Here is a 9,542-nt window from a genome sequence, read left to right as displayed (position 1 = left end):
ATCTTCTCTAAGACAGAGGTCACCATCTCCGACACAGCTTCACAGGAGCAAAACAGGAAGAAAGTGGCCAAACATTCAGAGAAGAAGCAAGTCTCCGTGAGCCACAGCACATTTGCTAGAGAGTGCCCGGCTACCAGCAGGGGCCGTCACAAGAGGTGGTGCTGGGTAGAAGAGGAAAACATGGAATAAAATCCCAACTCTTTTTCTTTCTTCTTTTACACATTCAGACAAGCTGGGACTGCAGATGACAGAGGACCCCTAGGAAGATTGCTGGGAAATTAACAAGCCAACCACTGCCATCAAGTCCCCCCAGACAGATGCCTAGCAACCCCCACCCACGTCCTGTCCCCGCAGGACCCTGCCTGTCCCCTGCTCGAAAGAGCCAGGTGACACCCAAGATAAAGGACATTACCCATAAAGCCGGCACCTCATTGAAAAAGCCACCTGTGTGCAACTAACAGTTAGCCAGGGCTCAAGGGCAGTGGGGAGAAGTAGGGACACGGAAGGGCAGAGCACCGTGGACGGGCCCTGGCATCCTGCTACAAACGTGACCTGCCCCACCCGTCACCCGGTGTGGATGCTGCGCCGCCCAATGGAGACCTAACATGCTGGGCAATTTTCACCCAAAACTCAACAAAATATTCTTAGAGGCGAGGGAGGAAATGAGCACAGGGCTTGGCCAGCTGCTGAGCTTAGCCTGTCCTCAGGCCTGCTGACCGTCGCTGAGTCTCTGTCCTCTGCACAGCAGGCGGGCAATGTCCTTGGCATCCCGATTCGTGTCACACAGAATTTGCCCTGGTCACAGGCAGCCCCTCTCTGCGGCACACACCCTCTAGTCTGTATTGGGGCGGGGGTTTGGGGCTGGCCTCACTTCTAAAGCCTTCCATGAAGGTTTGGGGGTATGTCAACTTGGCTGGGCCAGGATTCCCAGAGGGTTGGAAGTCAGGGCCCGTGACATGTGCCGTCATAATGTGACCACCTCCATGACGGGGTCTGCTAGGAACAGATGCACGAAGATTAGGGTGGGATGCACCCCCTTACTTAGGTCAGTGCCCTGATGCAATCAGTGGAAAGGCTGGTTCTTCAGGGGGCATGGCCTGCTTCCAACCCTCGGGGGCTCTGTGGGAAAGCTTGCCACCCTGCTTCTCTGATGGGTCTGGATCCTGCCTCTGAGCCAACAACTCTGGTTCTTCAGCCTCGATCCAACGGCCTGCTATGGACCCGCCAACGTTGAGGGGGTCAGCAGCAGCCTGCCCTCTGACCTGCCGGCCTGGGATCCACTCACCCCTGCACCCACTCGGCTGTGTGGGCTTCCTGCTGATTGTGCTTGGGTTCATCAGCCCCTGCAGCTGTTTGAGTCGGGGTCGCCTCCAGCCTGGTATCTGACCCATGGAGGGAGGGGAGCTGATGACCTCATGCTTAGGTCTTGCCATGGGGGTGCCTAGCTTGTAATTGCCAAGCTACTGGGGAGTCCAGTCCAGCCAAGTAGACACAAAGTCTAACTCACAGGCCAGCTCCAGCGTCCAAGTCCTGAGTCACTGTCACTCTGCCCTGTGACTCAAGCCCCCCAGGGAGCCTCAGGGTCCCCCCAGCCCCCAGTCTGAAGTGGAAGGGGTCCAGCAGCCTGTCCCGAAGCCCCTCAGCGAATAGCTCTTCCCCTTCTGTGGTCATTGCATCATCTGGTGTCAGTTTGAGGAGTAAAAGTGAAGGGGTGTGTGTCAGTCTGGGTACTTTAGAGAAACAAATCCACAGAAACTCAGGTATAAGAGAGAGTCTTATATATAGGTTAACTGCATATCAAGAAAACATCCCTATCACTTCTCGGCCTTTTGGCTAAGATCAAGTGTAGTATCTGTCCTTATCAGCTTAATATCTGATACGTCCTCTGTCTGAGGACAGCGTATTAAATGTGTTTTTGCAAGTAGGAGTTGGACCAGGAGCTTGCTCCACCCACTCCACGCATCAGCCTGGTATTGCAGTACTTCCAGGAATGGTGCAGCCCCTTAGGGACTATTAAAACAAGAAAAGTAAAAGAAAGAAAACATCCCAACCCAGTGCTGCCCAAGCCCACAAGTCCAACATTAACCCATTAACCCATATGTCCGACACCAATCCACAAAATCCTCCTCCATCTCACAAAACACACACTATGACACTGACTGCAGGAGGAAAGCCGAGTCAGTGAATGTGTAGGCATCTCAGTGCTGGCAGGGGTCTCCACACGGCTGCTGCAGCACCCAGGGCTGCATTGGGGTGGGTCCATGTGGCTTCTCCTTGGGGATGTCTTGCAGGAAGTGAGCCTTGCCAGCTGAAGCAGGGAACTGCTAAGGCAGCTGCAACCTGGTCCAACCATCACAAAGCAAGAGACCCGAGAACTAGAAAGGCAAGGATCACTGAGTCATTTATCTCTCTGCCCTTCACTTAACCCCGCATGTGTTTATCAGCCAGGTTGGCACAATAAACTAACTAACTCAGGGTGGAATTTAGCCTGTGAATCAGGTTGATGACATCATTTGGAGGATCGAGGGAGATAAATTCCTCCTTGGAGGTGAGAGACACTCTCTCTCTGCTCACTCCCTGCAAGACATTCTTGTTGACAAGCCACATGGAGACAAGCTGATGCAGGCAGAGCCTCAGGGAGCTGGAGAAGCCACGTGGAGACCCACATCACTCTGAGATGCTTACACCGCCACTGGATCCACAAAACTTCCCACCCACTGGCCTGTGATCATCCTGCATTCGGCATCATTGCATGTATTTCGTGAGTCTGAAGATGATTTATAGATTGGTATCGGACAGATGGGCTAATATCAGACGTATGGACTTGATCTGGACTGGGCTGGGATGTTTTCTCAATAGTCAACTGCTCTTCCATATAAAGCTCTTTCTTAGACACCTATGAGTGTCTATGAATTTGTTTTGCTACTCTACCTGAACGCACACACCTCCTGAGGCCTGGCCTCTGAGATGCAGGTCCAAGGTGATGGCCTGGAAGGAGGGGCGAGTCTCAAGGAAGGAGATTGTCTGGGGGGTGGACAGTGTCTCCAGAAGGGGGCTGCTGTCCTCTGGTGAAGGGGGCATGGGCCCACCAGGGGTGCACTCTCCTTAAACACCCCTGGATGGCCCTCCGCTTCAGTCCTGCCCAAGCCAAACCCCGCCCCTGGACCTGGACAAACTGGGACTGCCCTTAGCCCACTGGGCCCATGACCTGCTAGGACTCTGGAGAGGAGGACGGCAGGCTCTGAAGCAAGCACAGGGCTGCCCATGACCGGACCACAGCCAGCCCTCAGGAGACCTCACGACAGCACGGACTCAGGCCCCGGGGGTAGGCGGCCTCCTGCACTAGGAGCGTGGCCTCGTTTGAAAATAGCATACGTGATCGTGAGTTAATGGCATCATGACACCGTGGAGTGGCTGGATCCCCGCTCTGCCGGCGTTTGCATAAGAGATGGCCATAGCTGTGGAAAGACACTCGGGGGGAGGCGGCATGGGAGGATCCGAGATAAGCCCTGGAAGACTGTGGGCTACAGAAGCTGGAAGAGCCAACCAAGAGCATGTGGCCCTGCTGTTGCCCTGAACCCCGACTCCTGCCCCCAGAGCTGTGAGAGGATGCACGTCTGCTCTCTGAGCCCCTCACCCTTGCGGGTTTTGTTAAGACAACCCCTGTTCCCACATCTCCATTTACTGGGACGCGAGGGCCAGGGCATCCCCTCTCCCAGCCTCTGTCTCATCGTCCACCACCAGGGAGGGTGCTTAGTGGCCCTGGGCAGGAGCGATCACCCCCACCTGTCATGTGTAGGCTGATCAGATCCCAGAATCGATGAGTGTCCCATTCTGAGGGTCACTTCTGCCACCAACAGACTAAATCTGGGCTCTCCCAAAGCGGAGCCGAAAGATGGGTCTAAAGGAAGGGGGTGGCATTGGAAAGGGGAATGTCACGCCCTTAGGAAAGGCCATCAACAGGTGCAAACAATTCTGCCAGCCACGGGACTGGGTGGCCAGAGCTTATCCCACCGGGAGCAGAGGGCACAGTACAAAGAATTTACTCAAAATGACCCAGGGACAAGAACAGCCTTGTGTGCACCACCACGCCCACCAGCCATGGGCAGAGGGCTGCCCCCAAGTCAAAGTTGATGTCCTGGGCACTTCTAGCCTGTGTGAGGGCAAAGGGGTAAGGGTTCTGATGCCAGCCATTAGAAGCAGGGCTAGTGTGCACAGACCTGACCGGAGGGCACGAGGGGACGTGGGCGGGGAATCAGGAGTGCCCACCACAGTCCACCTCTTGGCAGCTCCTCTGCCTCCTCAGGCAGCTCCCTGCTCCTTCCCGGGGTTCAGTCCCCAGACCTCTCCCTACCTCTCCATCTACACTCCTCAGGCTCCAGGGAGGTCATGCCTATACTCCAGCCCCCGAAGAAGGCAGGTTTCCTTTCACAGGTGAGTGAGCATCCAAAACAGGGTTCCATGCACCATACCCGCTCCCTCCGCAGCACCTCATCTCAGGAGTGCTTCCGCAAACCTCTGCTCAGAACAGACCCTGTCAGCCCCACTGAGTCCTCTTCTCTCCTGCCCCCTGTGCATCAGCCTGCGGGCACCTCCAGCAGGGCCCAGTCAATCACAGCCGACTGCCCTCCTGGAACTACCATCGGCCTGGTCAGGTCTGGTCCTACCTGGGAAGTCCAGTCTCTGTGCAATGGCCCCTCTGCCCGGGCTCCACAGACCCCGCTGCCTCCTCCCTCTCCCTCTCCCTCTCCCTTTCCCTCTCCCTCTCTACTTCTTGGATCTTGGAGTAGCTTCCTGCTGCAGGCCAGAAACAACTGTCCCTGACTCTCATTGCTCAGTGACCAGGCAGCTATGCCTGACCCTCCCGGTGGTGCACACACGTCTCTGTAAGCAGGGGTGTCAGATGCTGCATTGCTCTGACGCAGGGGCAGCGACACAGCCTCTCGCATGCTCACAGCCTGCATGCAGCGGTCCTCTGTGGACAAAAGAGTTGGTGTGTGAATGAGCAAGTGAGTGAGCAAGTGATTGTGAGTGAGCAAATGCATGGACAAATGAATGAATGAGTGACTGTGGAGGTGACTAAATGTGTAGGTGAATGTGTGAGTGTGTGAATGAGTGTGTAGGTGAATGTGCAGGTGAGTGAATGTGTGAGTGTGTGTGTGTGAGTGTATGAGTGAGTGAATGTGTGAGTGAATGTGTAGGTGTGTGTGTGAGTGTGCAGGTGAGTGAATGTGTGAGTGTGTAGGTGAGTGGGTGTGTGGGTGAATGAGTGTGCAGGTGAGTGATGTGTGAGTGTGTGTGTATGAGTGAATGTGTAGGGAGGTGTGTGAGTGTGTAGGTGAGTGGGTGTGTAGGTGAGTGTGAGTGAGTGTGTAGGTAAGTGGGTGAGAGTGTGTAGGTGAATGAATGTGTGAGTATGTGTGAGTGTATAGGTGAGGTGTGGGTGAGTATGAGTGAGTGTCGGTGAGTGTGTGAGAGTATTTCGGTGAATGAATGTGTAAGTGTGTAGGTGAGTGAATGTGAGTGTGAGTTAGTGTGTGTGTGAATGCAGGTGAGTGATGTGTGTAGGCGAGCGTGTGAATGAATGTGTAGGTGAGTGTATGAGAGTGTGTAGGTGAATGAATGTGAGTGTGTAGGTGTGTGCATGTGTAGGTGAGGTGCAAGTGACTGTAGGTGAGTGTGTGTGTGTGTGTGTGTAGGTGAGGTGTGGGAGACTGTAGGTGAGTGTGTGTGTGTGAGTGTATAGGTGAGGTGTGGGAGAATGTGTAGGCAAGTGTGTGGGTGAGTGTGTGAGTGTGCAGGTGAGTGTGTGAGTAAATGTGTAGCTGAGGTGTCAGGTGAGGAGCCTGGTCCAAGTTTGAAGTCCTCTTGTGCTGAAGACCCTCTGTGGATTCCCTGGCATGGGGGGTCAAGAGGGTGGGGACAGAGGAGGACAGTCCAGGGGCGCTCCCAGGCACACAGGGCCCTGCCCAGCCTGCCCTCCCGGCTGGGGCGGCCAGGACACAGGCCAGTGTGGGGAGGAAGTCCTGCGTTTTCTGGTGGGAAGAGAGGCAAACACTCCTTGTTTGTTTCCTGGTAGACCCAGCGAGGGGGCAGGCGGGGACTCCGGTTAACTCTTTTGCCTCCAGATTTAATTGTCCCCTTTCCGGCCAGCCCCTCTGTTTCCCCCAGATGCCTGGGGACAGCTTTCCTGCAGCCTGGGCTGCAGGGCTGGGCCCAACACTAACAAAGCACAGGCAGTAAGTCTGAGAAGCAGGAAGCAGCCCATAAAGGGCAGTGCTGGGGAGGCTGGGGGCTGCACGTGCACACCTGACAGCCACAGCCAGGCTGCAGACCCCGGTGGGGGTGAGGCAGGCTGGGGACTCGGGGTCTGATGGCTGGGCGGAGGGAGGGAGGGTGGGAGGGCCGATAATCTCCCTTTTCCCATGACCTCACCCGGAAGGGCTGAGGCAGGAGGCCACTCACGCTGAGGATGGCTGCTTGCGCTGAGGACAGGTTGCACCCCACCCAGCCTGGGCCTGACCCTCAAGTGTTCCCCACACCCGACCGAGGATTGGTCAGGACTGTCCATCTGCCCCACGTCCCAGAGAGGGTGGGAGGTTCAAGCTAGGGCTAGGCGAACCCAGCGGGGGCAACGACCCCGGCAGGGCTGCCTGGGAACCCCCCTTCTCCTTCCCAGACCAGCCCAGGAGGGGGTTCCTCAGCCACCCACCCTCTGCCTCCAGCTGCCGGTGGCCTGGTCCCGGTCACTTCCTCTCCCCTCCCCTCTCCCTCTCTCCACCCCCTGGGTCTTTGCCTCTCCACTCCCTGTATCTCTGTCCTTCTGCGCCCCCCGCACCCCCGCCTCCCCCAGCCGGGCTGTGCTGGGAAAGCAGAGGAGCTGTCCAAGGCGGGCCCGCCCTCTGGACGCAGAAGGTTCTCACAGCCTGGTGGCCGCGGTGGCGGCTCCCACACTCTCCCGCAGACACAGGCGGCTCCTCCTGGCTCCAGCCGCCCCCAGCTCTCGGGGAACACCAACCAGATGTTGGGATGTCGCTATGGGGGCGGGGGAGGAAGTGGTGTCGGCAGGGTGCCTGCCAGTGGGGGGGCAGCAGCCTGACAGGACAGCTTGGACAGCCTGGACAGCTTCTCAGTGGGGGCTGGGAGCCATGGCCTTCAGAGCTGCCGGCCCCCTCCCTCCAGGAGAGGGACCCAGGCCCCTGGAGCCCCAGCCTGGCCTCCTTCTGCCACACTGCTGTACGTGGGGTCAGGGACACAGAGATAGGGCTCAGGCCCGTGTGGTCTACCAGTCATCCTTGGAGCCTTGGTGAGGGGTACTAGGTAACTGCCCCCCCCAGCAGTTGGTCTAGGAGGTCTCCTAGGCCTGGACCCTGCTACTGTCCCTAGGTCCCACTCTGCACATATGCATGCACACACAGCACATATGCACACCTACACATTGCATGCACAGATGTGTGTTTATGCATATGGGCGCAAAGCACACACACAGTGCACGCACAGATGTGTGTTCATACATACGTGCACACACGCACACATGCACATACATGGTACATGTGAATGTGTGTTCATGCATACAGGCACACACAGTGCATGCTCAGATGTGTGTTCATGTTTATGAGTATACATGCACATGTGCACACACACAGTTCCTGCACAGATGTGTGTTCATTCATACAGGCACACGTGCACACACACGGTGCATGCACAGATGTCTGTTCATGCATTCGGGAACACACGCGCACATTCACACATGTGGTGCATGAACATACATCAGTTCATGCATACAGGCACACACGCACACATGCGGTGCATGAACAGAGATGTATGTTCATGCATACGAGCACACACTCACACACGCACATATACGGTGCATACACAGATGGGTGTTCATGCACACGCACACACGCATGCACACGGTACATGCACAAATGTGTGTTCATGCATATGGGCACACACATGGTACACGCACAGGTGTGTGTACATGTACATGGTAGACATGTACATGGGCACACAGCACACATGCACACACATATGTGCACCCCACAGGACTGGACACACTCTGCTGGGGATTCAGAAGACTTCTGGGGGGGGGGGAGGGGCAGAGGGACCCGAAAGGCAGCGCCATGGGGCAGGATGTGCAGACCCAGTGGGGTCAGGGCAGCTGCGAGCCTGGTCGTCATGGACAAGCAGGGGACAGCAGCTGACCACCTATCCTGAGGCGTCACCAGTCCTCCCTCTTGCCTGGGTCTCTGCTTGGGTCAGTGAGTGGCTGCTTGGGATCACAGGGACTTGTCACCACCTGGAAGAGTCTCTCCTCACCCCTGGGCAGTATGGGAATCCTGGGAACGCCTCTGGAACCCCGAGGAGGCCCGAGTGCTGCAGAGTCGGCACAGAGGGAAGGAAGGACCGAAGGAGAGAAAGACGTTTCCTGCCTGCTCTCCTTTCCCTCGCTGCAGAGCTGACCAACGTCAGAGGGACAGCACTGGGGAGGCGTGAACAGCCTGTGTGAGCCCGTGAGAGAGCGCCTGTCAGTGTGTGCGATTGACACTGCTGCGGTGTGAGTGTGAGTGTGTGTCAGGCATTGGTGTGGAGTACAGCTGTAAGAGACTGTGATTGCGGGTGAGGTGTGTAGGACCGTGAGTGTGTGAGTGTGAGTGTGGGGTACAGATGTGAGAGACTGTGATTGGCTGTGTGCTGGAGGAGGTATGCAGGAGCATGAAGCCTTCCCAGACCCCCACATCCAGCCCCTTCCTGCCTCCAGGTGCCCCCTGGCCTGGTCAAAGTCCGGTCCTTTCCCAGGGACTCAGCAGGGCCAAGGTCTCCTCCATGCTTTGCTCCTGGCAGGGCTCTAGGCCTCTCAGTCTCACCTACAGCCCTCTGTGCCCTGTGCCGACTCATCTGTCAGCTTCACATCAGCCCTGCGATGTCTCTTGTGCCTCTGTCTGTAACCCTGCTGGGGGAACTGCCTTGTCACCCAGCATGTCATTGTGGTGAGTTCCTAGTGACATGTGGACTTCGCACAGGGTCCCATCTCAGGGCCAGCTTGCCAACATGTGTGGAGTGAAGAGTGGGTAGATGCATAGGTGGACGGATGAGTAGATGGATGGATGGATGGATGGATGACAATGTATGTATGTATGTATGATGATGGATGGATGGATGGATGGATGGTTGATGGATGGATGGTAGATGGATGAATGGATGAGGGGGAGATGAATGGATGGTAGTGATGGATGGAATGATGCTGGATGGCGGATAGATAGATGGTGGATTAATGAATGAGTGGGGGGATATGGATGGATGCATAGATAGGTGGATGGGTTGATGGATGGATGGGTGAGTGCATAGATGGGTGCATGAATAGATAGATGGATGGATAGGTGGATGGGAGGGTGCATAGCTGGATAGATAGATGTCTGAATGGATGCATAGATAGGTGGATGGATAGATGGATGGATGGATGGATGGATGGATGGATGGATGGATGGATGGATGGATGCTTAAATGGATGGATGGATAGGTGGGTAGGTGAGTGTATAGAT

The 9,542-nt window shown here is 56.1% G+C and overlaps 1 non-coding gene across 1 annotated transcript; it reads left to right on the top strand.

The window, feature by feature from the left end:
- The first annotated feature begins 1,813 nt into the window (after nt 1–1,813).
- On the top strand, nt 1,814–2,004 carry LOC115869409. The gene has a single exon (XR_004046163.1). It is a non-coding gene; the product is annotated as a U2 spliceosomal RNA (small nuclear RNA).
- The last annotated feature ends 7,538 nt before the right edge of the window (nt 2,005–9,542 follow it).

The sequence above is a fragment of the Echinops telfairi genome, unplaced genomic scaffold (genome assembly GCF_000313985.2).
Source record: "Echinops telfairi isolate 266 unplaced genomic scaffold, ASM31398v2 ScPeMD7_25;HRSCAF=90, whole genome shotgun sequence".
In the NCBI taxonomy this organism is placed as follows: domain Eukaryota; kingdom Metazoa; phylum Chordata; class Mammalia; order Afrosoricida; family Tenrecidae; genus Echinops; species Echinops telfairi.
The sequence above is the reverse complement of the archived record's forward strand: the minus strand, read 5'-3'. Positions and strand labels throughout refer to the sequence as shown.